This window comes from Bactrocera oleae, chromosome 3 (assembly GCF_042242935.1).
Source record: "Bactrocera oleae isolate idBacOlea1 chromosome 3, idBacOlea1, whole genome shotgun sequence".
In the NCBI taxonomy this organism is placed as follows: domain Eukaryota; kingdom Metazoa; phylum Arthropoda; class Insecta; order Diptera; family Tephritidae; genus Bactrocera; species Bactrocera oleae.
The window spans coordinates 14147689-14169812 of NC_091537.1; the positions used below are offsets into that span (position 1 = coordinate 14147689).

The 22124-nt window shown below is 33.1% G+C and overlaps 1 protein-coding gene across 2 annotated transcripts in view; it reads left to right on the forward strand.

Moving 5' to 3' along the window:
• The window catches only part of salm (spalt major), a 237684-nt gene that overhangs the window by 40975 nt on the left and 174585 nt on the right, over positions 1–22124 (forward strand). For both annotated transcript variants that reach the window (XM_070107542.1, XM_070107543.1), the window contains exon 3: positions 18199–18314. The gene's annotated coding sequence lies outside the window, so the exon portion shown is untranslated. The remainder of the gene's footprint in view (positions 1–18198; positions 18315–22124) is intronic.

Consider the following 22124-nt stretch of genomic DNA (forward strand, 5'->3'; position numbering starts at 1 on the left):
GTTATAAATACTTAAATAAATTTCCGTATTACACTGCGTTTTCTAGCGGTATGGAACTTTTTATTTCAAATCGAAAATTTTTTTAAACTTTAGTCTTATTGGTTCGCAACTTTTGTAGTATTTCGGATCTCAGCGGCATTGCGGGCAGATGGCCACCGCATCTGCGTCTTATGAAGACCATCGTTAAATTTTTATTTTTCATCATACATAGTATAACTTTTCATACCGCTATTGTACTGAATGTTACTTTCCAACTGGCCAGTCGTAGTCTGGTTTTAGTCTAAGTGAGTCTACAAACTTAACTTATTAGACTAATGGACACACCTATTTCATCACAATCATCATCAGCCCAGTAACGTGGTGATGCCGCACAGTTTATGGGTAGTTCTGCTGGAACCATTTCGTAACTACACTATTTTTTTTATTAATGAAAGAAGTCGGGTTCCGTTACACGACTCTTCAGAGTATAGATCAGCACCTTTGGCTAGCCGAAGTATACCAAACATTAATGTCAAATAAAAGTATTTACTTTGACAGCTAGAGCTATCTATACTGAGTTGAGTTGAGCTCAGTCAATTTAGCCATATCCGTCTGTTTGTATATAATACGCACTATTTCTGTTTGTGAAACACCGAAAATTTTGCACACGTACTTTTCTCCCTAACGAGCTGCTAATTTGTCGGAACCGCCGATATCGGACCACTTTAACATATAGTTACCATATAAATAGACCGATCAAAATCAAAATAAATATTTTCATAAAAAATCTTTTTTCCTTATTAGGTAAACCTGATTCGACCTAAAGGTTATTTATATCAAACAACGATGCTAGAAGGTAAAACGTTCTCCATTGGTTGGCCGGTTACGTTTTTAGATTTAGCTATAAAAGTTTTTATAGTATAAAAAAAAGCATCTGTGCAGAGTTTTATAGCTTGGGTGCCGCTAAAGTTAACGTTTTTTTTCTTGTTTTGGCCTAATGATCTACAAGATCTTATCCAGGTAGTATCAAGATCGAATACTAACTCATAATTTTAGTTTTCGAATATTTATTTGTAGAATTATTATAAACTTGTGGAATTGTGAAAAAATACTTCAGAAGTGACATAAAAATTCAACCAACATTTATTGCCATTTTTTGACAACATATGTATGTACTTAAATTAATGGGAATGGGTAACCCTAATAGTTCAAAAGAAACACGCATGTTGTACAACTGTAAATATACCTTTAATGGACGTCACTTGGGAATGCAAAAAAAAAAAACGCAAAAAATGAAAAGAAACCCTCATAAAAAATCAACTACAACTTTTAGTTCTTGAAAAAGTTTTCTTTCACTTCCGCTGCGCTGAGTAAAAAGTTAAAAATGTACAGCTGGACACAATAGCCGGCGGCCAAGTGACAATAAGATGACTTGCCGTTCTCATGTGATTGCGCCGCCGGACACTGTGTACACTTACTTGGCGCCCCACTACTTTTTCACCCTGCGGCAGCTAATGTGTTGCTTTTAGTTTTATATTATTGATGCGTTGCGCCACTGCAGCTCCTTCCCCCTTGCAACAACTTACACTGCAGCCACACTTGTTTCATCTTCAGAGACATGTAAGTGAAATTAAATTGTTTTTTTTTTTTTTGTTTTTTTCCTTGTGCTCTCTGGACATGACAGTGACCCCGACGACGATGCGCAGACACTGACGCCGCCGAATTTTAGTGCACAGTGGTTGGCCTCCAGCCACCATTTACATGCTTGTACTTGTTGTACCTTTGTAGAATATATACTATATGTAGTTTTTGTTGTTGGTGTTGAAACTAACTTGAAAGTTGTTGAAATGGGTCCACATCAAATACGCATAAAAGTGTAAGTGTGGTTATAAATTTGAGTACCGTTAGTTATATTCAAGTGCACACAAGCGCCGCTATGTGTAGAAGTTGTTCCATGACTGTACATGTTTCACTGTCGCACTATTCGCGCTGCGTCATTTCTATAACTTTTACCGCAATTTAGTACAGTCACAATTTTTAAGTTTAATTTTCGAGTCTGCAGACTGTTGACTGCGTCTGGGCGTATAAAATGTGTGCTGATCAGTAATTTTTCCAACTCAATGGTTGAGTGTAATGTCCCGCAGTTTTCATGAAATAAACAGATATGTAAGACTCTATGCGTTTGTGTAAAAAGTGACCAGCATAATGAAGAGTACTTCGAATCTGAAAGATTTAAGTTAGATTCTTGGTATATCTGCTCTGCAATTGTTATACAAAAGTCTTACCAACAACTCAGTTTGAAAGCAAAAAGAAGTAATCTACTAGTCTGATTCTTTCCAGCTAAAGCTTTACTTACTTTTGCTTAAGACTTCACGACAATTATCTGGAACTAAGTGATCCTTCATGCCTATACTCACTTTCGTTTGCCGCTAATAGTTCTTTAAGCACATTTCGAAGTGTTTTTACTAATGACAAAATCTAGATTACGGTCTTATTTCCATTCAAATAAAGTTTGAACGTTTACCTTATATACCTGCCAAACTCGTATAATCCTTTCTATACTCCAAGTGTGTGACAATAATTTAGTTAAAAATTCAAGAGCATATAGCCAGTTGAGAAACGACGTTAGTATCTTCTCTCGGAATGAGAAGGCTGTGTTAATTATTATATAATCTGCGCAGGTGTTTTTGATAAAAAGTAGGCTATTATCTTATTCTTCAGCCTTCCTAAAGGGTTTCTGATTTTCAAATTTTTTATACTAGTCAATTTACTAGCTTCCACATTCGATTCAATTTGCTAATTCTAAAAGATTCAGAACCGCACAAGAGACGTAATTTTGTTAGAATATAAAATAAAATATCCCTAAATATTAAAAGATATTCGATAAGTAATATCCTTAAATTAACTGATTGCCTTTAAACTGGGTATTTTTTTAAAACGTTATTTTAGGATGATTGGGGAACTTAAAATAAGTAATCTTGTATAAAAATTTCCCTATATTAACTGATTGGTAAATCTTGATCTTTAAACTGGGTATTTTTTAAAGGATTATGTTGGGATGATTCAGGAACTTAAAGTGAGAAATCTTCCATCCGTCTTCCATATAAAGTTCCCTGAATTATTTGATTTTTGTTTTAAACTGGGAATTTTAAAAGAGATTTCCCTCAATTGATTTGGAACTGGAAAATGTGAAATCTTGCATAAAAATATTTCAAAATTACCTGATTTCTCTGAAACTATGCATTTTTTAAGGGAATAGTTTTGGATGATTTGAGAATTAAAATTGAGGAATCTTCCCAAAAAATATGTCTAAATTAACTGATTTCCTTGAAACTAGTTACATTTTTTGAGTTTGTAGATAATTAATTCATAACGGTTTGAAAATTGAAAGTAAGATATATTGAAAATAAATTTTAGATAAATTAAAATATCCCTAATTAACTGATTACCTTCAAACTGAGTAAATTGTTTGATTTTGTAAAGAATTATTTAGTAAACAAAAATATCCCTACGTTAATTGATTACCTTCAAACTGTAAATTGTTTGATTTTGTAAGGAATTATTCAGTAAAAAAAAAAATATCCCTAAGTTAACTGATTACCTTCAAACTGAGTAAATTGTTTGATTTTGTAAAGAATTATTTAGTAAACAAAAATATCCCAAAGTTAATTAATTACCTTCCAGCTGGGTGAATTTTTTGATTTTTTAAAGAATTATTTAGTAAACAAAAATATCCCTAAGTTAACTGATTACCTTCCAGCTGGGTGAATTTTTTGATTTTGTAAAGGTTTATTTTTAGACGAGTTGGAAACTTAAAATGAGAGATATGTAATATAATATCCCTAAATATTAAGCCGTCTTGGACCAAAAATATCCTTAAATTAGCCTTGATTTCCCTGAAACTCAGTGTTTTTTTTTTAATTTTGTAAAGGATTATATTGCGATGGTTTGGACACTGAAAGTGAGTGATATTGAAAGAAATATTCCCAATTAGTGCGGGATCTTGGTCAAAAAATTTCCCTAAATTAAATGATTTCCCTAAAACTGGGTGAATTTCGTGAAGCATTGCTTTGAGATAGAATTAAAGATGTTAAATAAAATAACACTATATAGGAAAGGATATTCGTCGAAATAGGGATATTTTTCTTCCTTGAAACTGGTTCAAGTTTATACTTTTATATATTCAGCTAAACGATGCGCAAGCAAACTTTAATAGAAACACCTTAAAATATAATATATATAAACTACTGTATTTTTTATATTTTAATGTTTTTTTTCTGCACGACACTGTACTCGTATATAGCTTTTAGCCCAAACAACATTCGTATGGCATGATAAAAGAATAACAAAATTGACCATTCGGGCGTATTTCATATGCAAAATACATCAACACAAATAAGGTTATGTAATAAACTTAGTCCTCAGTTGTATATAGCATACATACATACATATATATGTATATATTTTCTCTTTTCTTTACTTTACTTACAAGTACTTGTGACCAGTAAGTGCTGAAAGCTAAAAAGTAGTTTATTACATCAGCTAGGCCTGGCACCCCTAAAAGTAGGCTTAAACAATCACATAAAATAAAAATGAAGTAAAAAAGTTTAATCTCGCACATAAATAACTGCATGTTCAGCTGGTGTTGATTCATACCTCCAATTCCAAGCCTTTTCTGTTCACCTGCGCTTACTGATTCCTGCCATCTTTTATGAATATCCTTTTTGCAGGACAATACCACTAACATATGGTGAACAAAGAGCAATATTTATGCGCCATAGTTGAGTTTGTGATTTACTTATGCAATAAATTTGTTTGTACGTGCATGTACTAATACATTTACATGCATATATATACACACACACACGCACATACATCAGTGTCTGACCATTGGAAAGGTACAAAGATTATCAAAAGACGCATCGAAGCCCTCAATAAGTGGTCCAATATGATGCCGGACATTTGGTTATGCGAAAAGTTTTTGAGTGCTCTGTCCCCCTCTTCTCATTACATGCTCCAAGCATTTTATCAACACATGGGGGTTGCAGGCGTTTTTTGGGCTCTAAAAGCTTTTATACAATATATTTTGCATTGTTGTTGTTGTGTTTATTTGCCGTCTAGCTGGAGCTAGTTCCATGCTAGACGCTGCAAGTATGAGTGCTGTCCGTTTGTTTGTTGTTGCACACATTCCTACATATACATACATATATAGTATTGCTAGTAGTTTTTGTTGTGGTTGTTGTTGTTTGCACTGACCATTGGGCGTCGCATCGCTGACAAAATACCGAAAGGGTAGCATTTTGCAATTTGCGGCATTAATATTTAATAACACGAATTGTTGATTGAGTTAGAAAGGCTAGCAAAGCACACACGCCCACATACAAACCAATACACAAACACTATAAAAACACACACACACACACATGCAAAAATCGTTTGAGCACATATATGCCACATAAAAGCATACACAGGTGTATCAAATGTTGTGTTTTATACATTCATTCGGCTGCATTGTGCAATTGTGCTTTTCTGCGCCTTTATGTATGCTTCAACAATTTCAATTTTTTGACTCTTAACTAGTGAAATGTGCATTGAGCTGAGATTTTATTTGTTTATTGGCAAATTGGATTGAGAATAATTTAGTGTGGCAGTTTTGTGCCCTCGCACACACACACACACACACACACACACACATACATACATCTGTGAAATAAATGAATATTGGGTTTACATGTCACCCTGTAAGCATTGTAGTTTGGCATTTGTAGACTTTTCGAAATAACAGCATTAAATATGAGTTCTCAGTCAAGGTACTTCATACATGCGCACTGTTTTGTATGCCTGTGTGTATGCTAAACTGCGCTACTTTGTGTGTAAACTTGTTTTTGTTTTTTTAAATTTTTTGCTGACTTTGATTGTATGAGTAATTGTCCAGTTGCATTGATAGTAGTTTTCAAATATCATTTATTTTTCATACACCCACAAAAATGTTGATTTTATAAATTTTTCAACGCAATGAAATTGCTTTCTAACTCTTTCAGCAGCATACAAGCACCGCTACACACTTATGGTTGTATGTGTACTTGTACTTGTTTGTATTTCTATTTGATCTAAAATTATAATGTCACTCATGGAAATTACTGCGTCGACATTTTTAAACAGCTTTCTGAGTGCTCTATAAATTAGAGATGATTTTGGGGAAAATCGAGGCTCTAAAATAAGTAAATAGTTGGAAATAAATAAATACTAATTTAGCTATACCCTTTAATTTTTTATGTATATACATTTAGTGGTAGTAAAGTTGAAAGTGCATAGCGTTAGTAGTGTCGGAGTTTTGAGATTTAGTAGCTAAACTAAAGTTCGAAATATTTTTGCTAACATTTTATTTTATTGTAGAAAGTCATAATTATATTAAATACCAAATGGTTTATTAAATCGGTACTCGAATTTAAAGTTTGTGTTCATAAAAATCTGAAATAATTAGATTACATAACAAATTGTATATTAGACTCGGAACTCGAGTTGAAATATTTGTGTTTATGAATTACTGATAAGTGTTCTGGTTAAGGTGCTAAGGGATAAAAATTAAAAACAATCGAGTTTTTTCTGGCTTTGGCTAAACCTTAGGGTTCTAAAAACATGTTCAATTGGTATATTATTAAAAAAATATGTTTCCTGACCAATTTGTTGTAGTTTTAAGGGTGATCCATTTCCAGGTTCCCGACTCTTTTAAAGAAAAAAAAACAGAAAATTTAATCGGGAATGTTTATTATCATTCGAAAGAACATTCTTTGGCATTTATTTTTTCTCTTTCAAATGTTGTCATTGGCTACGTGTCAGATGGTCCATTCGTTGAGTGAAATTTTCGATGACTCGTTCGAGCATTTCGACTGGTGACTGGCCTATGACATGCGTAAGGTTTTGCTCCAAGGCCTGAATCGAAGCGGGATTGTCCGCATAGACTTTAGATTTTACATATTATATATATTTTTGTAATAAAGTTAAACGATTTGCAAATGTTGTTCTATTCAAAGAATTACCTCTACTTGGATCAACCGTTACAAATAAAATGGGCTAGTAGAGATGGTGATGCGAAAACATAGCCAATCCATTCCAAACTTCAACCTCACTTTCACGTCGTCAGCGAGTACAAAACTCCCATGTAAATACCCAAACCGACGGTAATAAGTCGATTTTGTCAATGCTAATATCAATTTCTAAATGGTTTGCCAATAGGGATGATATGATTCGTCGTTCCACCATTTTTAATATGTCATGATCTGTAGTTTTTTTTCACTGTATATAGTAATGTTTACAATTGCATCATGGAAAGATATACGCAAGAACAACGTCTAAAAATTATTCAATTTTTATACCGAAATAATCGTTCTCCAATTACAACTCTTCGTGCGCTTTTGCCATATGGTCGTAATAATCGTTACCCTGTACTCGCTATTCTTCGAATTGTTGAAAATTTCGAGCGTACATTTTCTTTGCATAACGTTAAAGTGCCAATAAGACAAAAAACCGCTCGAAGTAATGAAAATATTGCTGCCGTTTAGACAAGTGTTGCTGAAGACCGCAATTTGTCAATCCCAAGACGTTCTTAAGAATTGGGACTATATATATATAGCGTATAAAATTGTTTTCACTCAAGAACTAAAGCCACCGTAAACAACGTGAATTTGCTGATTTTGCCTTGAAAAAACTTGTAAACGATAACGGTTTTTTTAAGAAAATCATCTTCTCCGATGAGGCTCACTATCATCTGAGTGGTGCGGTAAATAAAAACAAACTGTCGATTCTGGTGCGAAGCAAATACACAATATATTCATGAACAACCATTAGATTCATTTAAATTGACAGTTTGGTGGCTTTTGGTCTAGTGGAATCATCGGTCCATACTTTTTTCGAAATGAAGCTGGTGACACCGTTATTGTCAATAGAGAGCGGTGTAGATCGATGAGAAACAACTTTTTATGGCCGTCATTGAAAGAAGTTGATCTTGAAAACATCTGGTTCCAACAAGACGGTGCTACGTGCGACACAGCACGTGCAAAAACCGAATTATCGCGAGAAATGGAGAGTTTGGAGATTCGATAATTTCAAGAAATTGTGACATTGAATGGCCTCTAAGAAGTTGTGATTTAAAACTATTAGACTACTTCTTCTGGGGTTATTTGAAGTCATTGCTCTTTAGCAATAAACCAGACTCTCTTCAACCTTTAGAAGTCCATATTGAACGTGCTTTTCCTGACATACGACTTGATTTAGTGGAAAAAGTACTCGAAAATTATGTTCATAGAAATCATTCCTGCAAAAGAAGTCTTGGAGGCCATTTGAATGATGTTATATTCCGAACTTAATTGTATCGATTATACTTCAAATTCAATAAAAAACATTTGAATTTCTTTAGCAATTAGTGTGTATGTGTATGTGTTTGTGTTTGGATAAAAAATCATATCACTCTTATTGGAAAACCCTTTAGCTTCTGCTGAATATTGGATTTTTCCTTACTAGCTACATATGTATTAGAATAGCATCAGTAAATTTCGTCTACTAAGTCGTAACTTATAATGGTTGTTATAATTATTCTGTTAACCAAATGGCAGTTGAAGCCATAAAGTTTGGTAAATGTGTTCAAGAATCCTCCGATAATTACCGATCCGTCCATAATTTCTAACTTCGACATTCAACATGCCGTTTGGTCTGCTATTTAGAGATCCTAAACCAAAAAATTTCGAGGTATCGGTTGTTCATCTAAGAACTTTCTAAAATAGCTCACATGTTTTGCCGTAGCGTCTTTTAAACATCCTTTAACCTGCTCTACCATACCTCTGTCCGACTTCTGTATTCTGTCCGACTTGACCTTTCACATAATCATATAATTTCGCCCAAATTAGTTTTATTCTACGCTTCAATTCCAACGCAATCGCTTTGGTATGAATAATGCTCATCTTGAACAACATATATTTTGCATTGCATATTTTTCGGCGCAAATTGCAACTCATTAGGTAATTACTAATCCGCTCATGCTACGCACTAAAATAAAAACAAGAAAACAACCAAACGGGACCAAATCAGTTTTGCCACAAGTCTGCCAAGGGATATCAGCAACTAGCGGGGTTATATATATGTATATATGTTTATATATATATATATGTATTTTCCCGAAGTGCTGTAAGTCTAGGCATGCAAATAAGAGCATTTGTTTGTGCGCCTAAAACCACATTTTGGGTGAACGATAAAAATCTACTTTACCCACTAATCCCATACACACGCAAACAAGCTACACATATACACTGCTATGCATGAGTGTATTTCCGAGTGTTCGGTCATGTATGTGTATGTGTATGTGTGTGCGTGTAATGTGTATGGCAACGTAATTACCTAAATGCCTACTAATTTAAATTATTCGAACAATAAAAGCAACAACAACAACACCAAATAAAATACTAATGTTGGCTCAAATTAATGCACACGCCGCCCCGCCCCCGCAAGACCCATAAACTAATACGTCGCATTTATAAGCGCACCAATAAAAGTAAAGCAAAGCCCAGAGCGGCAGATTGTGGAAGTTTAAAGAAATAATGGAGTGGGAGGAAGCGAGCGGCTATAATGCCCCAAAAACTAGGCTTGTTTGAAGCGATGTGTGCAAAAATGCTGAAACAAAAAAAAAAACACACAAGCTTGACTATAAAGTAGTACCCAAATTGCCTTGTCGGCACAGTGAGAATATTTTATTGGGTATTTATTTCTATGTATGTGTGTAATTTCTATATATGTGGCTTTATATATACCTATATATGTGTGTGTGAGTGTTCGTATGTGTGCATGTATTCATTTGCGGCCACACAAATAAAACAAATATATGTACATATGTATACGCCAACCAAAAATTACATTTTACATTAACACACTCACACATATACACACATTTGCAAAACCCCTCCCATTTATAGCCCCACACTCGCCTATACTTAACACTAAATGTGTTATAGAAATAAAAATGATCATAAAAATGGTGCTCATACGCCTAGTTGGGCCACAGGCGGCTAATGCCGCTCCACCAACGAAACAAGCAGCCAAGTGTCCAACTAACAGCGCTCTATTCGTTATTTTGTTGAGCTTTCAGTGCTCACTGGAAATTTTCACCGCCTCCATCTCGCTCACCTACTGTGTGTTGGTATTCAAAAAATGTTGTTTATTTTACTAGTTCCATTGTTGTTGTTAATTTGTTGTTGTTGCTACATTCCGCTGTTGTTGTTGTTGTGTTTGTTGCTGTTCGCTTATCTGAAATCTAAATTCAAAATTGTTGTAAAAGCTTCACATGCAAATATTATGCATTATAAATGCTAGTCTACTTTACGGCGTCGCACACTTTCATACGCATACAAGCACACCAAACTGTACTTATCGCTTCATATGTGCCACTTACACACGCCATTACAAATGTCCAAAAATAAATGTGTTCTCGCATAAATAAGCGTTGTGTGGGCAGACATTCATATCAAAGCGCACATTTAGGCGCTGGTGTGGGCACAGTGTGCTTGGCTTGTGTTTTTCTATTTAAATAAATTAAATTTTCGAATACCAATTTTATTTTTTTTAATTTTTAAACAAATTTAAATGTGAATCAACTCGGTACCCAATCATATGAGAATAGAAGGAAGCGAAAAGGCAGACGGTTTTTTCCACTAGGGGGTAGTCAGAAGTACCATTCCCGCTATGTTGGCCCAGATCATTCAGTTCCTTCACGGATTGCATGAAATAATGAATTTTAAAAAAATGGACTTGGAGCACTAGCTACACAGGGCATACCACTGATGTACTTTGCGATAGTGTTGTTGGTAAAGAGATCAAAATGCTTCAATTTTAGTTAAGAAGGAACTAAGTAACAGTGTAAGGATCATCAGCCATAACAGGACACCGACTTCTAAGATCAGTAGAAACTTACTAAAATAGAAACGGCGGCATGCAGGGCATACGAAAAGGATGATGGAATGAGCGCTATATTTGCGATTGTCCAACCTTCAGCAGGTAAATACGATTCCCAATGAACCAACTTAAAAGACATTGTGCAGCTGGGGTAGAAAAATAAGGTATTGTATTAAATCCACTGAGTTATTAGAAAAGGCTTAATTGGTTACAACTTTGTGAGCGCAATGGGCCGAAGAGTAACTGGCTGCAGTCTGACGTTCCTGCTTTATTACTTGAGGTCTATTGTTACCTTGACCCGACTTCTCCTAAGCAATAGCCAACTGTTATACTCTGAATAATCTGAATGTTTTGCGTGTTGTTTTCGTTCACTAACAAATCCGGTTGGTTTATTTTCTAACTCCTTTTCTTGCGATTTTTTTCATATCTAAGTTTTTTTCGTTCCTCTTGACAGTATTACATATAGATAATAGTTTAATAAAATTTCTTTTTTCTCATTTGAAAGCAAGTACGCTATCTAATTTGGAATTAAAATACATATTTTGAAAGTGAAGTCCTTTTCGTTTCAAAGAATATACCTTTCATTTCTTTTAGTCTCTTTAAACTAATTGTCCGTAAAAGGTCACATATTTCGGTAGAATTTATAGAAAACTTTAGAACTTAAACCGCTTAAGCTTTGCCGTTATCTATTTCGCATTCTCTCCATTTGCATTGTCTTTGTTTCGTTTCCTTTGATTTTTTTTACCATTTTCTGTTCATAACCTGAACAGATTATATTAAGTTTGCCACAATGCTTGTCCGTCTGTCTGTTTGTTTTCTATATATACGCGAACTAGCCCCTCAGTTTTGGAGATATCAATCTGAAATTTTGCACACAACATTTTCTGCCCAAAAAGCTGCTCATTTGTCGGAACGGCCGATATCGGACCACTGTAGAATATAGCTGTCATACAAACTGAACATTCGGAATCAAGTGCTTGTGTGGAAAACTCTTCCATTTGACAAGGTATCTTCACAAAATTAGTCATGGATTTCTATTTAAGGCAATAATGTAGTCTCCGTAAAAATTTGATAGATCGGATGACTTAAGCGTATAGCTGCCATATTAACTCAACGATCGGAATCCAGTAAATGCATGGAAAACTTTTTCATCTGACGAGATATCTTCACAAATTTAGGCAAGATGTATTGTTTAAGGCAACACTGTATTCTTCGAAGAAATTGTTCAGATCAGATCACTATATCATACAGCTGCCATACAAATTGAACAATTGGAATCAAGTTCTTGTAAGGAATCTTTGTATTTGTTAATGGTATATAGCTCGGGTGCAACCAAAGTTTTTTCTTATATTTTTTTGGAAGCACTGGGACTATCCGAATGTTGAAATATCCGGATTTCCATTTTAACGACGAGCTGGAATTCTGAGAGCATAGAATTAATATTTACATTCGTTATCCAAATATTTGGATCTGCGAAATGCGATTATTATCCTCTTTATTTGATATTATCAAAAATGTAGGTAGATATCCATTAATGTGCTCGTGTATCTAGATTTTGCGTTAAGGTCTTTAAATATTAAACCATACAGTATGTATAAATATTGAAAAAATCCAGTTAATTAGAAAAGATACTTTTTTATCGGCACAAGCGTTAGTTTTTTTCACCTTAAAAGTAACTACCGTTTGAGGATTTCGATTTTTATACGTAATTATTAGAAAATATCACATTTTATTAAATTTAGAGAAAATGTCTAAAGTAGAAAAGAAACCATTTAAAAAAAAAACAAAAAAAAAAAAAAAAAACTAATATGACTCAAATAATCTAAACTATTATCAACATTTGTTTTAATATTATAGGTTTCTCTTAAGGCGGCGAAAATTGGCTTTTGTTTTTTTTCATATAACTGTTTTGCTGACATCGACCCACTGTGCGGTAGCACGACCAGAGATATGTAAATTATTGTGTAGTGTGAGTGCTCCCATTTAGATTTGGCAATAAAGTGCGTTTTAATACTTGCTATTTTTGCCGTTGTTATTGTTGTTGACTTTGTTAGTTTTGTTGTGCCGTTTTTGGTAAACGCTTATTTTGTAGCTTTTCTACAAAGCTAGGAATCAAAAGGGATTTCGTGATTCCGAGTTCGAAAGAATCAGCACACAAACGCAAATACATATATGTTGGTATGTAAATGCGAGCATACATATTTATTGAGCGATTGGAGCTAACGCGTGTTCATACTTTTTCAACGAAGTGTAAGTGCTCGATACCGATTCTTGTTTTGTAAAACTCATATATACAAATACACATCTATATATATTTATAGTTAAGCTTATTTACATGCAACCACTTGCTGTTGTTGTATTATGTTGTTGTTGTTTTTCTGTTACTATTTCTGTTTGTTGTGCTGCGTTGTGGTCAGTTTTATTTGGAAATCTACAATCACTTCTGCAGGCGGCAGCGCACCAACAATTTGAATGCCCACGCAGTTAAGTGCTCACGTTTGTATAGTATATATTTGTATGTGTATGTGTATGTGTGTATTTGCATACCTAAATATGTCTGTATTTGTTCATGGGCGCTTGTAAATTGTTGTACCTTCGACTTTCAGTCAATACGATTAAGTTGCAAAGCAATATGAGAGGGTGCTTAAGCAGTCACCCTGTAACAGTATACCACCCACAGTCGAATTGTGGAGAGCTTAGAGATATTTCTCGATTTAGCAGCTTATACAAGCACGCTTTTGCAAACCATGAAGAAACTGATTGGTCCTAGATCTTTAGACAGTTTATTTGCCCTTTAGTTCCTTTTATGTACTGGGATCTGGTTGCCATATATTATGTAAATGCAAGTTTTGACTGGCGTTATTATTCATAGGTCAGTCAAAAGTGCTTAAATGTTATTTTTCTGCAAAGGATTCAGTTCGAAACTGTTTGTGAGTAAAATTGAGATCATTGTCGGAAAACATTTGGATAATAAGAAATCAAGTTTCATTCGTTGACTTCATAAAACTCAGAACAGTCAGTACATCTCAAAAAATTTCTAGAACAAGAATTTAATTTTCAATTTTCGAATATAGAAGACAGAAGAAAGCTTTCGTGATATATATTGAGAAAATCTTAGAAAGCGTTTTATTCCAATGAAGAACCTTTAACTTATATAGCTTATCGATTTTTGCGATGAGTCTAAACCTTAGCTTTCCATGAGGCGAGGAATATAAATTTTGTTCCTTTTAATGCCTGAAAAAACTAGTTTTGTTCGGTAATCCAAACATATACTGAACATTTTCATTTAGACTCGAGTAGTCTGCTATTGCTATACAAGTATAAAGCTCGTATTCTGACAAAGAAATCATAAATCCATTCAACATCTAAATCATAGGTATGAGCTGTTGTTCTTCTGGAATATGCCATATTTCCAAGTGTTTCGTTCTCTTTTGAGTTCGTAGTTTCGATGCGGTTTGGTAGAGTTTTGATACTCAAATCTCATCTCAAACTATATATATTTTTGTGAATGAGAGAAATCTTCGATTGGTTTCAGGCATGAAAAAGTTTTTTATACAAATTTATGACAGTACTTGGCCGAATAAAATTGGGTTCTGTTGTGGTTACGTAGAGGCGACTGTACAAATTCACTTAATACACGGATTCGTTAAGTTCCATCGTCTTAAAATATAAAGTGATGCTTTTCTATAAATGCAAAGCTCATCAAACCATAATTCGAATTTTTCAATATGTATTTCGTATGTTTTATATATATATTGTTTCTAGGTTTCATGCTAATGGTTTCCATCCTAGTAAAAATTCCATTTAAAAATTTGAAAAAATAATTAAATAAAATTACACAAAGTAATTGTATATACTTAAAATGCTCTGTTAAAGTATCTTAGGCAATAGTAATTTAAAATAATGTCAAAGTAAAAAAAAAAAGAAAACCAACAGAAACAGAGTGCCAAGTGTGTACTAGAAATACTTCCGCATTGTGTAAACGCAATTAAGCGTTTATAATTTTTTCATTAAACAAAGCGTAAGAACAAAAATAAAACAATTATGTATGTATGTAAACTCATTTAGACTGCGTGACGAAGTGGCAAAGAAAAGAAAAATTGAAAGAAGGAATTATTCAAGTATTAGGGTTGTAGATATTGTGCTCTATAGGCAAAAGTTTATCCTTGCATAGTATCTAGATTATATTTGTACAAGAATTACGTGTGTTTTGGGAAGCAATTCGAGTTCTTCTCGCCACAATTTCATGCGAATAAAATAAATTCATATCAAGCGCTTTAGGCATAGCATACTTTCTGGCGCTTTTAATGTTTTTTCTGGTTTTTTGCTTTCTATCCTTAGCTCTCGAGCTCTTGGTCTACGATTGGTAATTTTGAGACTCTAGAATGTCATTAACGGGAAGAGAGTTTTGTAAACATGTTAAGTCACTCTCTCTGAAGTGTAATTTCTGCTGATAACTTTGTCTCTTATTTGGCGCGTAAAATGTGCGAAAATCCTTCCCTCAAAAGTAACAATCGAATATTTTCGTAAAGTCATACATACCTATGTATACCATAGATATATAGATATATCCATGTGTGGATTAAAATCACAATTATTATGCAATATCCAGAATCTATTTATATTGAATTTTTATTATATACAATTATTTTTTATAGATCACTACTTTGTTAAATTCTATACGCTATTGAATGGGTGTAAGACTTTGCTATTATAAAAAGATGCTCCTAATTGTAGGCAACGTTTAGGTTGGAATTTCAGTTTTGATTTCATTATCAAAAAATTTGGTAGGTTGATTTTGACTGATGTGTTAATTTTTTATGACGTGAACATAATGGTTTTTTTATACCCACTTTGCCATGGAGTTTGTAAAATCCCGTAGTAAACGTCAGAAATCTTATAGTGTATACCATATATATAAATGATCAGCGTGATGAGCTGAGTGGAGTTAGTCATGTCAGTTTGTTTGTCTGAATGCAAGGGTTATCTTTTAAATTAGAGAATTGTAGAGAACAAAAAAAAATATTATTATCATCGGAAATCGCTTTATTATTTTTCAAAATACTCCACTAAGATCTATACACTTTTGCATGCGTTTGAACCAACCTTTGAAGCACTTTGTCACTTTGATTGATTTAGCTCAAAAACATGTGTTCTGAACGCATCAATCGATAGATCACATGACCATCTTGCAATATCAGCAGCAATAGTTTCCGAAACAACAATTGATTTTGAACGACCTTCATGAAATTCGTCTTGAATTCACCATACCAGCGATAAACACTGGTGGAGCTTCAGCGCCAAATATTGAATTAAGTTCATCCATGCACCGTTGCTGAGTTAATCCACGTCAAAAGTTATACAATATTATCCTTCGAAAAGGTTCGCGATTTAATGCCATTTTTTGGCTGAGATGAATATTTTAAGTTACTGTAAACAACACAAACAGCGCTCGTATGTCAAAACTGAGTGTATACATATAACATCAAAACTGTAGAACTTTAAGATAAAGTTGTGAGTTGTTCGATTGCAACATTAGTGTTACCAAATTGCGCCAAATAAAAGCTCGAATCGGCTCAGTTTTTGAGATATCGATCTGAAATGTTGCACAGGTCCTCTAGAAGCTGCTCATTCGCCGAAAACGCCAATATCGGACCATTATTGCATATAGCTGTCATACAAACTGATCGATCAAAATCAAGTTCTTGTTTGGAAAACTTTTTTATTTGACTAGTTATCTTAACGAAACTTAGCATACATTTTTGTACCAGCCAACGTTACAATTTTCGAATATATTGTTTACATCGGATCACTATAGTATTATATTACATATAGCTGTCATACAAATTGATCGCTCAAAATCAAGATAAAAATCCGTTTTTCTATCCTTCCTATTATGATATATGATAATGTGAAGGGTATTATAACTTCAGTGCAGCCTAAACATTTTTTATTGCTTTCAATCATTTTTATTATTAACCTTTTTTTTTACAATTATTGAGTTCAAAACTCTATATTTGTTTTCATAGAAATATCCAGCGAATTCGTAAGGCACCCTAATACAAGCCACTAAAAGTATTTTGAATATTTATATGCCGTGATAGTCGACTAGCTTGTCTCATTTTCCGTTGTCAGCTACGAGTATATGTCCCACTGCTATGCTAGTGTGCGTGTTCGTTTCTATATTGTTTGCTGTCATCTGCAAAATTTTTCCATTTTCCTTAAGCGCCAGTCATTTACCGTTTTTATTTTTACTTAGTCATGTTGCCTTCTTTCTATTTTTCTTTTACCGAGTGTAGCGACATGTTCGTTTATATTTTCTCATTTATAAAGTTTATTTTTTTTTTTTAATAAAGCCCCCTTAAAAAGCAGCCTACTCGCGGTACGGTTACTTGGCCAGCGATATCTGCGCTGCCTGTGCAGCCCTATTATGTTATTCCATGCTGTGCTATGTTAGGCTTTGCTGTTCTATGCTATTTAGGATAACATCTAAATTTATGTAAAAGCGCTAGTATTTGCATATCACGGCACTTGGTGACATATTTTCATATACATATAAAATTACAAACATACATATACGTATATACTTACGTTTATGTAGTTATACATGTATACAAATGTAATTATGTATATTCATTCCGAAGCAGCCAATATTTTTTCCCGCCGCCACAATATCATACGAATAAAAGAAATTCATATCAAGCGCGTTAGGCGTAGCATACTTTCTGGCTTTTTTTCTGGTTTTTTGCTTTCTATCCTTAAACTGGAGCTGGAGAGTATGCAGATTGTGTGGAAATAACAATATAAAGATATCCTTGCGCTTGCTTTGCGCCGCTATGCACGTGCTTGTATGTGTATATATATATATATTTGTATATTTGTATGTATATATATTTAAAAATGTATTTGTAGGCTTTCACGCGCCACCAATGAAGCGTTGTCATTTCGCTTCTTCCAGCTTTTGGTTCTGTTTTTGTACAACAAAATATGTGTTGTTGTTGTTTGTTGGCGTGTTGACTTCACAATTGTAAATGAAAACTGTTGCGGATTAGTATTTAAAATAATGTCCTGCAGCGATATACATAACTTGTTTGGCATTATTTTGCTGTTGTTGCTTTACTGTTTTTAATTTTCACGCTGCGTTCTTTCTTTTAATTTTACTTCGCTCTTTTCATATATTTTACTTTCTACAGCAGTTTTTTGTTTCTGTAATATATATATTTTTTTGTTGTTGTGTTTGTTTTGTGTGTCGTGATGTTTCATAAAATTTATATTTTGCAGATAAATGCAACAGCCGACAGTGTGTGCGTGCAACGTTCACAGTAAGCGCCTGGAAACCAGCAACTGAAATGGAGGAAAAGAAAATGACATTTACGGAAAAAAAGTTCACGCTAAGGGTGAGTAAGAATTTTTATTACAACAAAATTTACATATTTTTCTTGTTAAAATTCTTATGCATCGTTCACACTTTGTATAACGCAACGCCTTCTTGCCATAAATTTTCGATGGCATTGCGTTGGCTGACAGATATTTGTATGTACCTTACAAATAAATATTGTATGTAAGGTGTGGAAGTGTAAAATTGTATAATACATATATGGTGCATGTACTTTGTTTTAATATATATTTTTTAATTTTAATATATATATTTTTTAATTTTAATATATATATTTTTTAATTTTAATATAAATATTTTATAATTTTAATATATATATCTATTTTAATTTTAATATATATATTTTTTAATTTTAATATATATATTTTTTAATTTTAATATATATATTTTTTAATTTTAATATATATATTTTTTAATTTTAATATATATATTTTTCAATTTTAATATATATATTTTTTAATATTAATATATATACTTTTTATTTTTAATATATATATTTTTTAATTTAAATATATATATTTTTTTATTTTAATTCAAACATAATTGTTAATTTTTTTCAGTCCGGGTCATTTTTGATCATTTGTTATGCTGAAGTTTTTTCAGTATTAAAAATGCTGTGTATTTAACACCGAGCTTTTATAATTCAAAAATCCTCCATATACCGTGATAAACACATGACTGTAAAATAAAGTACTTTTTCACGTATTCAAGTAGCTCTTTATTATCACCTTCAAAACAGAATTCTTTTGATACAAGCATGCCAATACCACACTTAATCCAATTTTCAAGACACTTGTTATAAGTTTCGCCTAATTTTTGGAGCGACATTCACTAGATTTTCGGACAGTACTAGTAATAATGCGCTTGAGCTACATTGTCAAGCATCTCTTTTTCGACTTCTACTCTGCCTCGTTCTTGCAAAAGATTCAGGTCTTTTTGTACGAGTCTATTGACACACTTTATACCCAAAAATTTACCTAAATGTGTTAAGTCCATCCATAATAGAAGCTGAAATCCTCTGCTATCTCTCTGATGCCAACATGTTGAATTTCAAACTCTTTACCTTTTTCGATGTTATCGTCATTAACATAGGTGAATGGAGCACGCGCATAAGGCAAGTTTTTGATGACTTCACTATCTTCGCTGTTGCCTTGTGCAACTCAAATACTTGCGTTTGTGATGAAGTAGACTTCCCAAAACTCTTTTGCAACATTTTTTAACAATTCCTTAACCGTGATTCTATTGGAAACACAAAATTGCAAGCAAACTCGTTGTTCAATTATTTTTCCATAGTAAAAATCGCCACACAAACATATCACGGGTTCAGTCCGTGTCAAATTTGATCTGTTAATATTTACTTGTAAGACCATAGCTTATATATTCGAAGCAAATGTCTCAATTTGGTAACACTTTTTCAAATTTGAACACTTTTAAATTCTAAATCAACATTGCTAATGTCTATCCCAGCTAAGAAGACATTATATTTTATTTTTAGCCAGAAAGCTTTCATTCCCAACGAAACACTGAGTTTGTTTTTGCTTTATCTAAGGCCAAACAGTCCGGTAAATTTTCATGAAATTCGGTAAAAGCATAAATCTCTCTACTTAAACGTCATCTTCAGCTTATGCTCTACACTTTCTTGGTTTTGTCGTATCTTACGTATAAAGGTGAAACTTTAAGGCAATGTAACCTTTAGAAACTTCACTCATATTACTTAATTCGATTCTAACCTTTTTTCTGAACTTGCAAGAACTTGAGTTCATTATACTTCCAAAATTTTCTTGACATTAGAAATTTTGCATACCGATGAAGCCTGTTGTCGTAATACTTTTTACATGCCAAACATATGGCAAAGCTAATTGGTTATGATTAGGTCCTAAGTAAACCATTTTTGAAAATGGGCTGAGTATGTTGGAGCTCTTCAACTGTGCGCTCTTTGATTATTTGCTATCACGATCTCATATTTTACGCAAAAATTATTTTCAGCACTGAAGCCGCATTTAATGATCCATCATAACTCTCAGCTGTAGTTATAACCCAACTTAAATTTTTAAAGCGTAAAGTTTAGAGGAGAGTTCTTACTTTTTCTGGTTCTAGAGGCTTTTTTGTGTTATCCTTGACCATTGGTGCTGACGTTTTCTTTACATGCGGGTTCTTCTTTTTTGAACATTGACAATAAAGGAAGTTTCTTTAAATTAGGCACATATATCTTCTAGGGCCGCAATCAGGGTTGTGAATTTTTTTTATTAAAAAATTTGGGATTAAAAATTAAAATTAAATTTTTATGTTTTAATCCTGATGTTGGGATTAAAAATTGAAAATATTACTTTTTGAACTGTATGAATGATATGAAAAAATTTTAATTCTAAACCAATTTTTTTTTTAAATTCCTAATTATGTGCTTCAGATAGAAATTTTTCTTTTTTATGATTCAATTCGGTAGTTGGGATTAAAAATTAAAAATAAATATTTAATCCGGTTTTTGAGATTAAACATGTATTTTTTGTTTTTGTTTTTTAATCCGGTATGTGGAATTAAAGTTTTTTAAATTGAATGAAAATTTTAATTCACTTATTTTTTTAATGCATTAGTCGAAACTGTAGTCCCAATAGAACTAAAATTTAAATCCAATTTTCAAAAAATAAAATCGAAAACAATTCAAATATGTATTTTTATCGAAACGACCAATATAGGTTCTCGTGAGCTAGTCCAACTTCGCGTAACCGTAATTGAAGGGGTACAGAACTCACAGTTTATGAAAGGTAAACTCAACCAACTTGCTGAAATAAAAGAACTTGTGGACCTAAAGTCAACTAAAAGGACAAAAAGGATTAATGTATTATTAATGCGTTTTCGGTAAAAGAAATCAAAATCGGTTGATAAGTCAAAAATTTAAGTTCCTTACTCTGAATTATTTTTTTTTTTTATTTCAAAAAATTTCTTTTTCTGAGAGTTATAAAAATTATTTCTTTCCGCCTATTATCAAACTTTCCATAACTCGCAGACTAACCTTTACCTCAGCGTCGTATTACACATTAACTTTTTAAACAACATCTCACCCCCAACTAGCAGAGATCATAGGTTCAATAAGCTATGCGAAACCCCCGTTGTTCATGTTAGTCGTTTGCCGCGATTAATGTTAATTTTTATTAGCCTCATGTACGGCTATTCCGCACAGCTTTACTTGCTGCGAGGGTGACTCACATTGAATGTCATTTCTTTCATTAAAATTCAAAGTTAGCAGCGGTGTGGTGAGCACAACAACAGCAAACAATATAAAAAAATGAATGACATTGCAAAATAATAAAAAAATGCACAGAAAAATTATAATGGCGAAAATTTGCTAAAAAAAATACAGAAAGTTACGCCAAAACAAACCAGAGTTGTGCTTCACACCAACGTCCAGCATTTCCTGCCTCAGCTCAATACGGTTCAGCATTTGTTAGTCTTAACTCGCCTGAATTTTTCAACTCACCCACATTCACCATTTCCTCTTCGACATTTTCATTTGCCCCATCACATTTGCCGCGCTCATTATTTATTCGGCGCGCAGTTTCTATTAATTATCGTTACACAATTTTCGATTGGTAAATATCTTGAAATGAATGTTGTTCAAATTTCCCTCGAACACTCGCCACGCTCTCCCTCTCACGTAGGTATACTTTTACTGCTTTATTTGTTTTTGTTACTTTTATTTCTTTTTTTGCTTCATTTTATATTTCAGCATTTTTATACAGTTTTCCATTCTTCTTCTGCCTCCCCTCATTCAATTCTATCGATATCTCGCTGTGCCTTGCCAATATCTCGCATT